The sequence below is a fragment of the Balaenoptera acutorostrata genome, chromosome X, assembly GCF_949987535.1.
Source record: "Balaenoptera acutorostrata chromosome X, mBalAcu1.1, whole genome shotgun sequence".
Lineage (NCBI taxonomy): Eukaryota > Metazoa > Chordata > Mammalia > Artiodactyla > Balaenopteridae > Balaenoptera > Balaenoptera acutorostrata.
In genome coordinates this window covers 133,025,703-133,044,934 of record NC_080085.1, presented here as the reverse complement: position 1 = coordinate 133,044,934, position 19,232 = coordinate 133,025,703, and the positions used below count along the sequence as shown (strand labels likewise).

Here is a 19,232-nt window from a genome sequence, read left to right as displayed (position 1 = left end):
TTAAGGAACCTCCATACTGTTCTCCATAGTGGCTGTATCAATTTACATTCCCACCAACAGTGCAAGAGGGTTCCCTTTTCTCCACACCCTCTCCAGCATTTATTGTTTGTAGACTTCTTGATGATGGCCATTCTGACTGGTGTGAGGTGATACCTCATTGTAGTTTTGATTTGCATTTCTCTAATGATTAGTGATGTTGAGCAGGAGATTAAGATATTAAGTTTAGTTTTTGATAATTTTACAGGATAAAGTTTCAAGGCTAACTATTAAAACAAGAGAAAGAGTGCATCACCTCAAAAACACTGAATGAAGAATCTCAAGAGTATTGAATGTCCAAATGGATGTTTATTTTACTTGGAAGATGTGGATGATTCAATCAGCCTGTAGAGAGATCATCATTTGTTTTCACCTCTGATTTGGAATCTTTTTGCTTTGGTACTTCTTCATGGATTCTGTCTCTGTGAAAGAAAGACACATGTGTATATCTTTCATTATTTCCACATATTTTTCCTTGTGGTTATAAAATAAATTACAAATAGTTTTACACAAAACTCTGGTTAGTCTTCTCATTATCTAATACTCGAAGCTTTGTCAGGCCTCCTAAAACAAACATTCAGGAACCAGGTGGCCCCAAGTGCATGGACTGAAGGCAGAAACCTTGTAAAGACTCTTCTAGAAAACAACACTCTGAGGCAATGAACACCTGCATCATGACACTTCCCCATATGCTTCAGCTGCACCTCATCCATGTTACCACTGCTTGCTTCCACTTCTGTGCTCAAGCTGTTTCCTCTGCCTCTAATGTCAAACTTCTATCATCTATACACCCACTAGTGGAAATTCTCCTTATCATTTGGTACACAATGCCCTGAAACCTTTTATCCCTGAATTAATTGTTCCCTCCTTTGACCTCCCATAGTGCTTTGGCTTTCCTATCTGTTTATATGCTTGTCTGCAATATTGTTTCCCCTCTCCATTGACTGGCTATCCATTTTAAAATATAGCATTCAACTTAGGTATCACTTCCTTAGGAAAGCTGTGCCTGAAACCTCCAGACTGAGCTACCCACCTCTCCAGCACTGATCTCAGTTGCGTTTGTTGAATGAATGAATAAAAGGCTTGCTGACTAGGTATCAGAACCCAGTTGATGTTTAACAACACAAGTTTGTAGAGGATTGGCTTTATACAGTTCTGTGTCTCTTTACAATGCTGAAAAGGTTAGAATTCGTTTTTCTTCTATGAGACACCAACAATGCACAAAAGATTATACAACTCTGTTCTAACATGTGACTGCACATCCCTACCAAGGACCTAAGTAACAACAGGTCAAACATACGTTATTTCTTGTGGATGGAGCGGAAGGCTTGCTGGTCCTTAAGCCTGGTTGGGTATAAATCACGGGTTGAGGTGCCATTAGGGAAGGAGCTCCCATTGGAGTTGGAACCTATGAATTCAAATGCAAAAGAAAACAAAAAAAACTTAATTAGTATTTTATTGCTCCCCTAAAACAATAGTACCAAGAGGACAAGTAACCCCTCTAGAGCAAATATTACATTTAAAGAATGTCAACTGAGAAGATGCCAGCTGAGTAGTGGCAGACCCTGGAGATAAACGTGAATGACAAACTAGAATTTGAAGTATCAATATTTCACTCAGATGCTGCTGGAATATTCTGTATTCAGTGAAAATGAAATATCACTAGTTTACAAACCAAGTGCTTTGCAGTTTCTGAAGAAGTAACAGCAACTTGCACTGAAGAAGCTGCTGAAAAACCTCCAAAGAAGAAAACAAAAAAGATGACCCAGAGCCATATGAAGTGGAAGGGATATGGTAATATGGGGGTTACTCGTGATTGAGATAAGAACAACAGTGGGCAGGCAGAATCCTTACTGGAATAGTTTCAAGAGAGAATGAGAGGAAAAAATACAACAAACTAGTGAATATAACAAAAAAGAAGCAAACTCACAGATATAGAGAACAAACTAGTGGTTACCAGTGGGGAGAGGGAAGGGGGAGGGGCAAGATAGGGGTAGGGGAATAAGAGATACAAACTACTATGTATAAAATAAACTAGCTACAGGGATATATTGTACAGCACAGGGAATATGCTGTGTATTCACAGCATATTCACAGAATATCCAATATTTTATAATAAGTTTAAATAGAGTATAGCCTTTAAAAATTGTAACTCACCATATTGTACACCTGTAACTTGTATAATATTGTACATCAACTGTACTTCAATTTTTAAAAAAACTTCAAAAATCATTCAAAGACAAATATCATATGATATCGCTTATATGTGGAATCTTAAAAAATGATACAAATGAAGTTACCTACAAAACAGAAATAGACTCACAGACATCGAAAACAAACTTATAGTTACCGAAGGGTAAAGGCCAGGAGGAAGGATAAATTGGGAGATTGGGATTGACATATACACACTACTATATATAAAATAGATAACTAATAAGGACCTACTGTATAGCACAGGCAACTCTACTCAATACTCCATAATGGCCTATACAGGAAAAGAATCTAAAAAAGAGCGGTTATATGTATATGTATGACTGATTCACTTTGCTGTACACCTGAAACTAACACAACATTATAAATCAACTATACTCTAGTAAAAAAAATTTTTTAAAACTTCAAAAAAAAACAGGGAATGAGAGGAAAAGAAGTAGTTACACAGCCTATAGAGAACTATTTTAAGGAATTTTTCAGTAAAGGGATAAAATATACTACTAAATGGTAGTATATTCATATGTGAAATACCACTGAGCCATTATAATTAATGTATTAATTATGTACCAATCTAGACAGATCTCAAAAACATAAATGTAAAATAATACCAATTATAATCAATTTTTAAAAATCACTTAGAAGAGTACTACATATTTTTCCTTAGTAAAAGTATGAAAATGTTCTGGAAGGCCATACATAAAATTCACAGTCATTGTCTCTGGAGTGGCAGAGGGTGACTGGGACTAGGGATGACCCAAGGAGACTTTGGTCTTATTTGTAAAATTTCATTAAAAAATGATCTGGAAAAATTATGACAAAATGTTAACATTTAGTAATTCAGAATGTTGAAGCAAGGACGTCTGTTATCCTCTATACTTTCCCATATTTTAAACGTTCTTCCAAATTGACACCAACAGCAAAAGCATGAGTGAATTGGTGGTGAGGGTAAAGGACTTCAGAGTTTCCATTACTCATATTACATCACGTAAAATTTATGCGATGCACTGAGGCTGTAAAAACGAGAACTGGTGATTGCAAACAATTTTTAACTAAGTAAAGAAAATTTATAAATCATGAAAACATTGACAAATAGGCAGAACAGAAATGACAGACTAAACTAAAATGAGTTAGAAAAAGGTTGGATAAAAAGCCAGAAAAATTCCAGAGAGTATTCTACCTGTATTAAAATTTCCTCCCATTGGAAGCCTTGAACAATAAGAACAAATTCAGCCTTATGAAAGTTCACTTATTTTTTTACATCCTTAAAGCAGAGTGGAAGCGATTCCAAACAGCAAAATGGCAAACAAAACAAAACAAAATGAAACAACAAAATCCTTGCAGAAAGGGAGGAAAACCAGCAGCAAACAGTAGCTCCTAACTCTTGGAATAAACCAATAACGTAAACTAAACTAAATTATCATTGAATCTCTATTATGTGTATACTGATTATTCCTATTTTGGATCATCTATTAATTCTGGAACAGCTTTCCCTTAACTATTCCACTTTCACAATCCCTTCTCCTCCCCATTTCTAGGGTTCCTTTCTCTATTCCTCACAAAGCCTTCGCTATATTATTTCTCAGAGGACTACTGTTTCTTTTTCCAATGCAAGAAAAGGATGTGGATGGATTACCTTCCATTTTAAATTATCCCTATCATGTTTTATTCTGTTAGTGCAAACCATGGGGAGTTTTATGTATATCTCCCACTCTTGAGATCTTAAAACTGTTTTTTTGTTGCCATTCTATACATAGGCACTTGCTGTGAAGTCACTGGATAGGCCACTGGTGTGGAACCTTGAAGAAAAGTGTCAATTACTATATAGTACATTTTCTACTACTATTTAATAAGAAACGTTATAAGATACAGAACACTTTCTGCTATATATTTAATATTGAGAATTAATATAGTGAACCATTTACAGCTGGGACAATGATCTTTCCTTGAACATGACAGATATAGGAGGTTTCAGGACTTCCAACCGAAGAGAAATATGAACTTAGCTAAGGAAGAAAGAGTTATGACTTTGTTTTTATGTTACATAAATAAAATAATAACATTAACAGACAAAATGAAAGAAAGAAAAATTTCAACCACAATCTCACTACCTCCAACAAATAAAACTTTAATTTTTCAATTTTCATTTCCAGTCTTTGGTTATGATATTTTTCACATGTGTGGGATAATGTGAAAAATGAAGATAATTTGGCTTTCATCGCAATAGATGAACAGCAGAGTAATATATTTAGTGCTATAGGTGTAACACCAAATTATGCCTGGCTCTCAACCCTGACTTAGTCTCTTTGCCTATACAAGTCAGAACTTTAATCCTTGTCTTGGTCTCTTTATTTACTACTAGGTAATATAACATGAGAGACAAGTGGCCTTTGACTTTAGACATTTGATCCCAGAGTGTTTAGTGACTGGCCAGAAGGACTTGAAAAAAGAGGCAGAAATACATCTTTAATATCAATGTTTCTGATATTTTCCAAAGTTTTCTTATATCCTAGCTCCCAATTCTGCTATTTAAAAATTCTTCATTCTTGATATATATCATTTGAGCCAAAATTGATAACTATCTCATGAATAATTTCTATTCTTGATGCTTGTGCCCTATTACCAGGCACTTACCATTAAGCCTTGATATTCAAAGTCTAATCCTTGGACCAGAATTATCAACATCAGCTGGGAGCTTCCCAGAAATGCAAAATCTCAATCTCCATCCCAGACTTGTTTCATTTTAACAACACCCCAAGGTGAGTCATATGCAGGTTAAAGCTCAAGAATAAGAAAGTGTAGCAAGGGTTTAAAAAGTTCAATCAAGAGAGAAGTATGCCCAGCATGTTCACAATTCCCCCAGCGCATCTTCATTGTTGTTAGGGGGGATGCTTATTCTCCTTGCCTTCCTATTTTCATATCCTTCTCTGAGCACTGAGGGGATTTAATTTAATGGTCTATGTTTCACATACTAGTGGGTGGGAGTACTGTGACACAAAATCACTGGCATCATTATCATTATCATCATCACCATCATCATATTTCTAACTAATATTTATTGAGCACTTACTGTGACCTAGGCAGTATTCTAAGCAGTTTACCTCATAAATCCATATGAAAAAGACAAATAACCAAACCAAAAATAGGTGAAAGCTTGAACAGACATTTCACAAAAAAAGAAAACTTAATGATTAATAAATATATCAAAAGATACTCAACCAGATTATGAATTAGACAGATACCAAAAAGAAAACATACCATGATACCATTAAACACCAGCAAGAATGGCACATTTTACATTATACTATTTATATTTTAATTTTAGGTAGGTATTCATATTTATATATTAATGGAAAATATACATTACTATTATTTTATATTAATAATAAATCATTTAAATTAATAAAATAATGTCAAGTGTTGATGACATTGATAACACTCTTATTCCACTGGTGGGCATATACACTGTTACAGCCATTTTTTTAATTTTATTTCTGAGATATACATTTTAAAGTAATAACTAGGATTATTACTTATAACATTATACCAGAACATATAAGATTTTTAGAAATTTCATGTAATGTCTGAAACATTTATATTAACATATTTCCATACATATTTCCATACAAATACAAATATAAGATTTTTAGAAATTTCATGTAATGTCTGAAACATTTATATTAACATATTTCCATACAAATAACCCAATGAAAGTTTAGTATTAGTTGTTTTGTTTGTTTTTTTATACTGCAGGTTCTTATTAGGCATCAGTTTTATACACATCAGTGTGTACATTTTTGAAAACAGTTTAAAATTACCCAGTAAACCTAAACCCTATGGCCAAGCAGTTACACTCCTAGGCAGATCCCCTGGAGAAACTCTTGCACATATGTACCAAGAGATAGTCAAAAGAATATACATAGCAACCTTGTTAATAATAGCAAACACCTTGAAACAACATACATGTACATGTCCAGCATAAACGACCATACAATGAAATATTATACAATGGTAAGGATGAATGAATTATACCTGCACACACTAACACAAATGAATCTTACCAACATAATACTGATTGAAAGAAGCAGGTCACAAAAGAATATGTACAGTATGATTCCATTTATAAAGTTCAAAATTGGAAAAGCCAACAACACAAAAGAGGACTGAGGTGACTATATAAAAGTGAACAGAAATAAGCAAAAAGAGAAATCTCAGTGAACAGAAGAGAACATTAAATATCTAATTATTAGTCTCAGAGTGATATAAAACAATACTGTATTTATGAAAATGGACAGGAAATTACAAAAAAAGCAGATAATGAGAATGTATTCTTAGAAATTAAAAGTATAGCTCATTAAATAAAATGTTTAACCGAAGGGTTGAATAATAGGAGTAGTTGCTTGATATGTTCACTTGCATATGTTCACTTCATGAAAATTCAATAAAATTTACCAAAGTAGAAACAAGCAAACAAACAAACAAAAACACCACACACTCTCAATGGATGGGATAAATGGCAAATTAAACAGAGATGGAGAGAATCTGTAAATTAGAATATAAATTTGGAGAAAGTACCCAGAATGAAGCACATAGAGATAAGGAGATGGGAAATGTGAGAGAGCTGTTAAGAGACAGACCTAGAAACATCAAGGTAAAAGTAGTTAGAAAAAGACAAAATTTTAAATGTAATAAAACAATTCAGATTAATTGCTCTTTTAGTTTTCTACTGAGGTGTCAGCAGGGCTGCATTCCTTCTGGAGGCTCCAGGAGAAAATCAGTTTAATTGCACTTTCCTTGACTTCTGACCCCCTCACTCTATCTTTAAAGGCAGCAACATGGCATTGCTCCGACCTTGCTTCCATCATCACGTCTTTCCCTGACTCTTTTGCCTCCATTTTCTACTTTTATGAACCCTTGTGATTATATTGGGTCCACTTGGATAATTCACACTAATCTCCCACTTTTAAGATAATCTGATTAACAACATTAGTTCCAACTAAAAACTTAATTCCCCTTTGCCATGTAACCAAACATAATCACAGGTTCCATGGATTAGGATATGGAAATCTTTGGGGGGGACATTATTCTGTCTACCATACCTATAAAGGTACAGTAAAATAATTAGACTGAAAGCTGACTTGTCAGTGCTGGTGGTAGAAGCCAGAAGAAAGTAGAGTGATATCTTTAGAATACTAAAAGAAAATAACTGTCAAACTAGAAGGGGATACCCAGACAAACAAAACTGAGTTGGCCACCAATTCAGTCTTATTAAGGGAAATGTTAAAGATGTACTTCAGGTGGTCGCCTACAGAAGGTCTAACATGTAATAAGAAATTATGAGAAAGAAAGTGGCAAATAATGTAGTTAAATCTAAACAAACACTGACTCTGTAAAACAGTGATACTTCTGATTATTTTGTGGTAATTAAAAAAACAAGATACTGACTCATGAAGAAATAGAAAATCTGAATAATAAATCTATAACTAGTAAGGAGATTGAATCACTAATCAAAAACCTCCCAACAAAGAAAAGCCTCAGACCAGATGCCTTCACTGGTGAATTCTACTGAACACTAAAAGAAGAATTAACACCAATTCTTCTCAAACTCTTCCAAAATTTGAAGAGGAGGGAACATTACCTAACTCATTCTATGAGGCCAGCATTACCCTGATACCAAAGCCAAAGACAATACAAAAAAAATAAAACTATAGACCAATATTCCTTATGAATACTGAGGCAAAAATCCTCAACAAAATACTAGCAAAACAAATTCAGCAGCACATGAAAAGGATTATATACCATGAACAAGTGGGATTTATTCCTGGAATGCTAGGATAGTTCAACATATGAAAATCAGTGTATCAATAATACGCACCATAAATAGAATGAAGGGAAAAAAATAAGATAATATCAATTGATGCAGAAAAGCATTTAATAAAACTCAACACCCTTCCATGATAAAAGCACTCAATAAACTAGGAATAGAAGGGAACTTCCTCAACATAATAAAGATTATATATGAAAAGACCACAGCTAACATCATGCTCAAGGGTGAAAGCCTGAAAGCTTTCCCCCGAAGATCAGGAACATAACAAGAATGCCCACTTCTACCAATTCTATTCAAAGTATAGCTAGAGCTAAAAAAAGAAATCAAAGGCATCAAATTGGAAAGGAATAAGTTAAATTATCTATTTTTGCAGATGACATGATCTTATATTTAGAAACCCTAAAGATTCCACAAAAAAACTGTTAGCACTCATGAATGAATTCAGCAAAGTTACAGGATACAATATCAACACACAAAAAATCAATCACATTTCTACACACCAGCAATGAACAATCCAAAGAGAAACTAAGAAAACAATTCCACTTACAATAGCAACAAAAGGAATAAAATACTTGGAATAAATTTAGCCAAGGAGGCAAAAGACTTATACACTGACAACTACAAAATATTGCTGAAAATAAATTAAAGAAGAAGACCTAAGCAAGTGGAGAGATATCCCATGTCCATGGATTGGAAGACTTAGTATTGTTAATTTGACCATACTACCCAAAGTGATCTACAGATTCAATCATATCAAAATCCCAATGAATTTTTTTTTAGAAATAGAAAAACCCATCCTAAAATTCATACAGAATCTCAAGGGACCCTAACTAGCCAAAATAATCTTGAAAAATAAGAACAAAGTTGGAAGACTCATACTTCCTGAATTCAAAAGTTATTACAAAGCTACAGTAATCAAAACAGTGTGGTACTGGCATAAGGACAGACATATAGATCAATGAAATAGAAGAGAGAGCCCAGAAAAAAACCTTCACATATATAGTCAATTGATTTTTTACAAGGGTGCCAAGATCATTCAATGGGGAAAGAATAGTCTTTTCAACAAATGATGCTGGATATTAATGATGCTGGGACAACTGGATATCCACATGCAAAAGTATGAAGTTGAACCCTTACCTCACAATATATACAAAAATTCAGTCAAAATTGATCAAAGACCTAAACTCAAGAGCTAAAACTGTAAAAATAGAAGAAAACATAGGGGAAAATCTTCATGACATTGCATTTGGTAATGAATTCTTGGATATGATACCAAAAGTATGGACAAAAAAGAAAAAGTAGATATATTGGACTTCATCGAAATTTTTAAAATTTTGTGCATCAAAGGACACTATCAATGGAGTAAAAAGACAACCCAGAGAATGGGAGAAAATATTTGCTAAGCATGTATCTGATAAGGGATTAATATCCAAAACATATAAAGAGCTTGTACAACTCAACAACAAAACAAACAACCCAATTCAAAAATGGCCAAAGGTTTTGAATAGACATTTCTCCAAAGATGATATACAAATGCAAATAAGCACATGAAAAGATGCTCAACATCACTAATCATTAGAGAAATTAAAATCAAACCACAATAAGACTCTACTTCATACCCATCAGGATAGCTATTATAAGTAAAAAAGAAATCCAGGGGCTTCCCTGGTGGCGCAGTGGTTGAGAATCTGCCTGCCAATGCAGGGGACGCAGGTTCGAGCCCTGGTCTGGGAAGATCCCACATGCCGCGGAGCAACTCGGCCCGTGAGCCACAATTACTGAGCCTGCGCGTCTGGAGCCTGTGCTCCGCAACAAGAGAGGCCGCGATAGTGAGAGGCCCGCGCACCGCGATGAAGAGTGGCCCCCGCACCGCGATGAAGAGTGGCCCCCGCTTGCCACAACTAGAGAAAGCCCTCACACAGAAACGAAGACCCAACACAGCCAAAAAATAATAAATAAATAAATTAATTAATTAATTAAAAAAAAAATAAAGAAATCCAGAAAATAATAAGTGTTGGTGAGGTTGTTGGGAAGTTGGAACCCTCATGCATTTCTGGTGGGAATATAAAGTGGTTTAGCCACTGTGGTAAACAGTATTGTGATTCCTCAAAAAACTAAATATAGAATTACCACATGATGCAGCAATTCTACCTCTAGGTATATGCCCAAAGAATTGAAAGCAGAGGAGACTCAAACAGATATTTGTACTCCAATGTTCATAGAAGCATTATTCACAATAGCCAAAAGTTGGAAACAATCCAAATGTCCATCAGTGGATGAATGGATAAACAAAACGTGGTAAATATGTATGATGGAATATCATTCAGCCTTAAAAAGGCTGAATGATATTCTGATAAATGCTACAACATGGATGAATCTTGAAGACACTATGCTAAGTGAAATAAGCTAGAAACAAAAGGACAGATCATATATGATTCCACTTGTATGAGGTACCCAGAATAGGCAAATTCATAGAGACAGAAAATAGAAAAGTGGTAACCAGGGTGGGATGAATGGAAAGTTATTTTTTAACGGGTAGAGTTTCTGTTTGAGATGATGAAAAAGCTCTGGAACTACACAATGGTGATGGATACACAACATTTTGAATGTATTTAATGTCACTGAATTGTACACTTCAAATAGTTAGAATGATAACTTTTCTGTTATGAATATTTTACCACAATAGCATATGAAATCAGCAGGGAGTATGATCAGGGTTAAAGTCTTCTGAAGTCCTTTTGTTGTTTCAGAGGAAAATATTGATTAACTTTAGACCTTGGTAATTTAACTATGTATGTTGTAGTCTCTAGAGTATAACTTCAAAGGGAAAAGGGAAAAAATGAAAGGAGAAAAAAAAGAATTTAATCATGGCAAAAGAAGGCAAAAAATAAGAGAGAAAAAAGAAAAATAAGAGAAAAAACAGCCTATATTAGAAACATCCAAATATATCCATAATCACATAAAAACACATTAACTAAACTCAGGTTAAAAGACAAGGATTGGATTCTACTTCCAGTTAAAACTGAGTAAGCACAGAAAATCTTCCTCTCTCACTGAACACCTAACTCTAAAACCTGGATAGGATGTACAGTCAGCTATCCAAAAACTCTGAAAAGTAAGTATCAGCAGGTAGATCAGGAAAGAACACCAGAATTCAAAGTACCAGTGAATCTGTTATTTTTCCCTTCCAGCATCATCCACACTGGACTCAAATCAGCCTGAAACCTGGAAGAGATCACTGTTGTGCAGATGAGAAAAAACTCCAGAAGTTCTCTAGTTCTGGCTTGAGTAGCTATAAAGAGAACTCCTGAAGCTCAGACAAAGTCAGAAAAAGCCCGCAGTGTTTTTTCTTTTTCTCCTTTTCCTGCAGCAGTGGCTATGGTGGCAGCAAGGGAAAACTGCAAGAGCCAAATATATGAGGGAGAGGAACTTTCTTCTCCATTAGGTGGAGCTGTGGCTTCATGAAGGGAGGGACAAAAAATGTTTTTTAATTCTCTCTGTCCTACCACTACTTGGAAGCTTGACTTGTTTCAATCACAGAAATGTATGGGGTTTTTGGCCAGATGAAAGAGAGTGGGAGCCCCAAGAAACTGGAAAATACTGGAGAGAGAGCAGAGATAGAGAGGCTCGGGGAAGCTGGTTATGAACCTCTGGGTTCATCCGCCCCCTCCCCACACCTGTACATGGGTAGATGGGATCTTAATGAGCATACCAAAGACTTTGATTACTAAGCCCCTGGAGAGACCACAGCCCAGGTCCCATGATGACCACTAAGTGGAGCACATGCAGGACAGACCCAAACAGCAGAGCAAAGACTGTAGAAACTGAGCTGATACTGCGACCATGGGCCAGAGGAGCGGGCTTGAAGTTGTAGCTTAAACTTAACCAGGTCAAGTGTCTGCTACAGCACAGATATCAACATGCTCCATAATTTAACAAGACCTAGCGTCTTTTAAATTAACGGTCAAAATGTCCAAATGGCACATGAAGAACCATGAAAATCTCAACTTCCATGGAAAAAAGCCATCAACAGACACCAATGATGAGATGACACAGATGTTGGAATTATCTGACAAAAACTTTAAAGTGGCTATTAGACAGATGCTTGAATGAGTCATCACGAACACTCTTGAAACAAGAGTTAAAACAGAAAGCATCAGCCAAGAAATAGAAGATACAGAGAAAAGCCAAACAGAAACTTCAGAACTGAAAAATGTAATAACTGGAATAAAAACACCCAACGGGATGACTCAATATCAGAAGGGAGATGACAAAGGAAAGATTCAGTGAACCTTAAGATAGACTAAGACACCCCTCCAAACCCTTTCTAGGTTCTTAGTCATCTGTGTCCGCAAATCGACTGCAGCAGCACAGCCGCATGTTTCCTCAGTACATTTCAAAAATATTTCTTCCCAAATCCTACCAAAATTCTCATTCCTAAATGCACCTCTGCTGCATATCAGGAAAACAAAGTCACTATGTACTCAAGAGTTAATGTGCAGTTTGTTATATCATTGGACCAATGAAGTTTTAAAGCAAAATCATACAAAAAATAGCAGAGGTGCACATCGTTTAAGTCCTTGGGGCCAGATGTGCTTTGGAATTCAGAATGATTTGTATTTTAGAAAGCTAATTTAGAATTTACACATAGAAGATACTAGTAACACCCCAGGGGGACTGAAAGAGCACCCTGTAATGAAACACACTAATATTTCTGCAGCAAAATGCAAATGCAACATTCGTGTATGAATAGTTACACTTAGTAGGATAAATAATGACCATAGCCTCATTATAGTTCAAGTAAAGTTCTGCGGCCAAAAGAGTTTGTTGCAAACTTAACAAAAAAACTTGCTTTCCAGAGCTTTTTGAATTTTATATTTGCAGATAATTTATTGGGGACCCATATTTCAACTTTCAACCTGTCAGCAACTCCTATCAACTCTATCTGCAGATCTATCGAAACTCTTGCTTTAGATCTACTGCCAACATTCTAGCATTCTAGACCAGAGCAGTCTAGATCTCTTGCCTGGATGACTTGAAGAGACTTCTAATTGACTTCCCCAATTTGTGTCTTATTTCCTTACTAACCATCTTCCACACTCCTCCCGGACTAATCTTTCAAAAATGTAAAAGTAATCGTGTTATAGCTTTGGCTCCCCGCTGCTTATAAGACAAAGCCGAAACTCCTATACAAGTTCCTACAAGATCTGATCTCTCTTTAAGCTCGAGATTTATCTCTTCTTGCACCCATCATACATTACACGATAGCCATTTTAAACTACTTCGAGTTCCCTGAATAACCCACCAAGTTTCCATTTGCCAACCAGTTCCTGTCAATTCACCTCATCTCCTTTTACCTCATGTTCAGCTTCTTTATAAAAGTAACCAACACACCCTCTAAAGTATTCATTCCACTTGGAATATTCAATTCCTCTATTTGATGACATGTCTGTCTACTGTTGATCTGTCAGCCCAGTGCCTAAATACCTAATAGGTGTTCAATAAATGTGGAGCAAAATGGTGGAACTCTATAGTTCTCTCCCCACCACAGGATCGACCCTTCCAAAAATAGAGGAACAGTTAGTTAGCTTAACATGTTTACAACAAATGTTAGCACAATACATTAAAAGTGATTAAAAAGAGAACATTTCTTGGTCTACCTACTTCTCTAATACAAATGTATATGTTATATGTATATATCAAAAAGGAAAAAACGTAATAATACATCACAAATGTTACCATGTGGGAAACCGGAGGAATAGAAATTGGGTTCCAGATGGTTGATATGCAGGTGCAGCTATTCAACTGCCAGTTCATTCCACCAGTCATTTCCATCTCTGAGGATTGACACCCCTTCACGTTCGATCTAAAATGAGATTTATAAATCAGCCCATTTGGGGAAATGACAAATCTACCATTTAAACATCTCGTCAGGATATAGCCTTTGAGACAATGTTTATGGCCATCAATAGGTAAAATATAATAGGAAGGAATCACAAGAAAAGATTTTTAAAAAGACCACTGGCTATTTTCTATATTAAGTTAAGGTATCATTACAAAACTAAATATTTCAGCTTACTTTTTATAAATAATGCCGAATTTAAATCTCCCACTAACAAAGTTTGAGAGTTCATAGAAGGAATTCAATAGTACCAGTTGCCCATTTAAAAAAGTGACTTGGGGCTTCCCTGGTGGCGCAGTGGTTGAGAATCTGCCTGCTAATGCAGGGGACACGGGTTCGAGTCCTGGTCTGGGAAGATCCCACATGCCGCGGAGCAGCTGGGCTCGTGAGCCACAACTACTGAGCCTGCGCGTCTGGAGCCTGTGCCCCGCGACGGGAGGGGCCGCGATAGTGAAAGGCCCGCGCACCGCGATGAAGAGTGGCCCCCGCTTGCCGTAACTAGAGAAAGCCCTGGCACGAACCGAAGACCCAACACAGCCAAAAATAAATAAATAAATAAATAAAGTAGCTATAATTTTTTTTAAAAAATAAATAAATAAAATAAAAATAAAAAGTCACTTGAACGAATACATTTAATTCTAAACTATTTTAATAGTTTATATAGAAGGAAAAAAACCTAGTATTCCCCATGGTGGTGGGTCAAAAGGGCACTAGAGTAAGAAGCAGAAGTATTGCATTCTGAGCTTCACCAGGCTATTAACTAGCTGTGTAACCTTTACTAAATAACTTAACCTCTTTCCTCATTTGTAAAATTGGGATAAACTATGCTTCATAGAATTAGAGTTATTCAGAGAATAAATAATACAAGATGTGTAATATTTTGTATAAATAGAAACAAAAGGAAACAAACTCTCATTGAACATTTATTCTTACTAGGCTCTGTGTTAGGTGTTTTCACAATCTTAAATATCATTTAACTTTCATAACAACTATGTGAAGTAGGTATTATAAATTCTCATTTTATGGATGAGGAAACAGACTCAGAGAAGGGAAATATCTTGCTCAAGGTCTTACAGTTAATTAATGGCAGGACTAGGAGTCTATATTCTATGCCAGTGGTTAAGATTATTATCCCTGTTTTCTACATCTATTTCAACTCCTCTACCAAATTATGTAATAATCTATTCCACATACACTTTAGTTTTAATTCTAAGAAATGGTTCTTGTATCTAAAAGCTCATATTTATTCTGTATTCATTTGACTTATTGAAATTTAGTTTTTATCCACGTGATGCAGAGTTTAAAAAGTCAACCAGTGCTAAAAGATCTAAAACCAAAAATACCAGTCACCGCTTCCCCTTCGCAAAAGTAGCCACACTTTTCCTTATGGTATTTAATTCCATAATCCTAAAGAATCTCTGTATCTCAGTTGTCACATATGTGAAATGTGGATTCACTGCATTCATTCAACAAATATCCATTCAATATCTACTAGATGCCAGGCACCATCCTTGGTGCTTGGAATATATAAAACAGATGAAACTATTTGCTTTCATGGAGCTTGTGATCTAGTGGAAATAATAACTTTCTCAAGTAGAAAGATTGAGTTATTATGTGTAAAATACTTAGAATGAACAGTATCTGTCTCAGAGTAAACAATAAATGTTAGCACCAAATAATACGTCATTTTGATTTTTTCCAGGAGACATCTCCCCTGGAGCTCTACATCCTTCGGTTCCATTCTAAACTGGCTGCTGTACAAGTAAATATAACTTCCATTGTTTTTATATTGTAAATTCCCTCCACCTCTCACTTAAGTAGGGTACTCTGTTTCCCTGAATCCCATGTGTTCCTCTTTCTTAGTTTACTTCTCTGTTTTGTTGGAGCACACCCTGTAGGATCTTCCTAAGCAAAGGTGCATGGTAGGTAATTTTTTTTAAGATTTTGGGTGTCTGGAAACGGCTATCCCTTTTATTTCCTCGAGAGCTTGTCTCAGTACAGAATTCCATCCATGTAGTAGCTCAGGCCAAAAACCTAAGCACCATCCCTTGGTCCCGCTTTTCTCCTCACCTCTGACAGCAACTGCTATCACCTCTACCCCAGAACATGTGCCAGGTGCATCCACTTTCCATTATACCTAACCTCTACTACTGCCATGCCAGACAGGGTGCTTCATGTGGCACACTCAAAAAGAAAAGGGGCACTCTGTACAGGTAGTGGAATTTTTTAATATATTCCTGGATTTTATTTGTGAATATTTTATTTAGAATTCTGACATCTGTAATGAATATATGAGCTTAGTCAGCACTTTCTTCTATCTTTACTGGGCTTTCATATTAAGGTCATGTCACTTCATACACTGAATTGGAGATCTTCCCTTTTTTCTATAGCCTGGAACTGAAATTTCCTATTCTTTAAGGATAGATAAAGCTCTACTCTATGTGGCAATTGGTCTATGCATGTTTCTGTTTCTTCTTGGATGAATTTTGTCATTATATTTTGCTTGGAAATCATCAATTTCCTTTAGATTTTCAAATATGTTGTTACCAAACAGTTGCACAAAGTATTCACTTATAGTTACCTTAATCTCTCCTACGTCTGTGGTTACATCAGCTCTCTTATTCCTCATGTTGTACACTTTTACACTCTCTTTTCGGTTGAATCAGAGGACCTCATTTTATTGGACTTTAAAGAAATAAGTTTCAGATTTACTTTTCTTTGCAATTTTATTAATTTAAGCTTTTATCTTTATAAATTTTATCTTCCTAATATATTTTTATTATCTATCTTCTTAAGAGAAAACTAAATTCTTGTTAATTTATCTTTTTTAACAGTGATGAAATCTTTTTCTGTTCAGCTTTCACGGTGCCCCATTAGCTTTGGTATGAAGTTCTCTTTTTCATTACCTTTAGATAGTTAACTTTCCTTTTGATTTCCTCTTTGGCAAAAGGATTATATTTTTGAATTTATAAGTAGTTAAGATTTTCATGGTCAACTTTTCATTAAGTAGTTATAATTTTATTGGATGAGAGAATGTAGTCCATAAAATTGTTTAGGAGTTTTTAAAGGTTTTCTTTGTGATTGCTTTGAAGAAAATGAACATTCTGTGTGTGTGTGTACACTTAGGTTTATTATTTATTTATTATGTATTATTTAAATTCCTCTGTGTCCTTTCTTGTTTTGTCTACTAAATTTGTCCAACAATGAAAGAGGTGGTTCGAAACTGCCCATTTTAACTATACTTTTCTCAAGTTCTCCATGCATAATAGTTTTTGCTTTATGTATTCACCTTTGTGCATAAACTGTTAAGACTGTTGTATCTCCCTAAATAGTGTCTTGTTCTGTTCACTGCTTTTAACCTTACATTCTACATTATTTGTTGTTAATATCACTTCGTCCTTCCTTTGGTTTCCATTTGCCTGGTTTTTTTTTTGTTTGTTTTGGGGGTTTTTTTTGGCTGAAAATGTAGGGAAGCACTCACTGAAGTAACATTGATTACCTTACGATGCTGAGGCACTCCAACTGGTAGTTTCATTGTCTTTGTTTAATAAAATAAAAAATTATTACCCATTTAATACAGTTTATATCATAAAGTAAGAAAAGAACCAAGAATACAAAGAACTATGAGGAATGCCAACATTTAAGATGTGCTTAGAAAACCATCCTTCCAATGAACCATGAAGGGTTAAATCTACGTTAAAAATAACTCTTTTCAGGTATGAGTCTCATCCGTCCTTCCTCTAACATGTATTTATTGGCTGTCTTTTTTAAATAATAAAAAACTTACCTGTTGACTGGGTTTTCTCCAAAGTTAAGATCTGTTTTGTAAAACAAACACAAATTTTACATTATTTTTGTATAAATACTTTTTTTAAAAATGCATTTAAAAATATATATCTCAAATATTAAATTAAAAATAGATGCTTACTTCTTACAGGGCTAACCAGTGAGCCATCCAGGTTGTTTGCTACAACTCTTCCACTTTGCTGTCTGGCTGCAATACATTTGTGGACTTGTGAAGGCAATGTCAGTTGTAATATATCACATAGAAAAAACAATCTGAAAATAAGAGACAGAATCAGATGAAACCCTAAACCAAATTTCTATCAATACAGTAATTATATATATATGTACCTTCCCATTACAAAGCAACAGGACTTCAATTTATTAGGTTAATTGGTATAAATAAGGTCGTTTAAAATGATTAATTAAATAAATTTTAATTGAGCACTTGTGTGCTAGACACTGTACTAGGTGCTAAAGATACAGTTGTGAATAAAGAAGATAAAAATCTCTGCCTTCATTTAGCTTATGTTCTATTGGAGACAGAAAATAAGCAAGACAAATAAAGTACATAATATGTTAGATCGTGATAAGTGCTAAGGAAAACATATCAGGGAAAGGATTATGATATGCTGGTGGGAGAGTGGGCACTTAAATGCTAGACAGGAAAGGCTCACTGAGAAGGGGACTTTTAAGTAAAGAGCTGAAGCATGTAAAAGAGTGAACTGGGCGGATCCAGCAGAAGGAACAGCATGCACAAAGGTCCTGAGCAAAGAGTGTCCTTGGTGTGTTTGAAGAACAGGGAGGAGGCCATGGAGGGGTTCGTAAGGAATTGTAAAGACCTTGGTCCGCCCAACTGTTTTACTCTTCCAGCTCCAGCCTTTTCTCTAGTACTCTCCTCTCCTGGCACCCGTCCTCTAGCTCAGTCCTCTGTCCCACCCACCTTCCTCATTCCTTCACATTGGTCCTAGTCACATTCTTCTTAGAAAAAATGAACTGCTATTTGCCATTAACTGAGGTGGGGAAAACCATGGATAAAGCAGGTCTGGGGTCAAGTATCAAAAGCTTAGTTTTGGACACATTGAGTTTTGGAATCCTACTAGACATTCAAGTGCTACCACGGAATAGACACTTGGATATACAACCCTGGAGTTCAGGAGGTATGGCTGGAGCTGGAGATAATAATTTGGGAGTTCTTATCATGTAAATGGTATTTAAGGCCATGAGCTTGGATGAGGTCATCTAGGAAATGTGTGCATATAGATAAAGAAGAGAAATGAGGATGAATCAGTGGAAAACAGTCTAAAAAGTAGCCAAGAGTTAGATAAGAAGAAAAGGAGTGATGAACCATGTCCAGTAAGATGAAGACTGATGAAATTATCATTGGATTTGCAACCTAGAGGTCACTGGTGACTTTGACTAGAGCAGATAGGGGAAATGTTAGCACACCTTTCTTAGGAACTGTAAGAACAAGCA

General features: G+C 35.5%; 1 long non-coding RNA gene across 1 annotated transcript; it reads right to left on the bottom strand.

The window, feature by feature from the left end:
* Positions 1-258: 258 nt before the first annotated feature.
* On the bottom strand, positions 259-17,791 carry LOC130706498 (uncharacterized). The gene is made up of 4 exons (XR_009006731.1): positions 17,761-17,791; positions 13,811-13,937; positions 1,337-1,444; positions 259-458 (listed from the first exon to the last, which is right to left on the bottom strand). It is a non-coding gene; the product is annotated as an uncharacterized LOC130706498 (long non-coding RNA).
* Between the last annotated feature and the right edge of the window lie 1,441 nt (positions 17,792-19,232).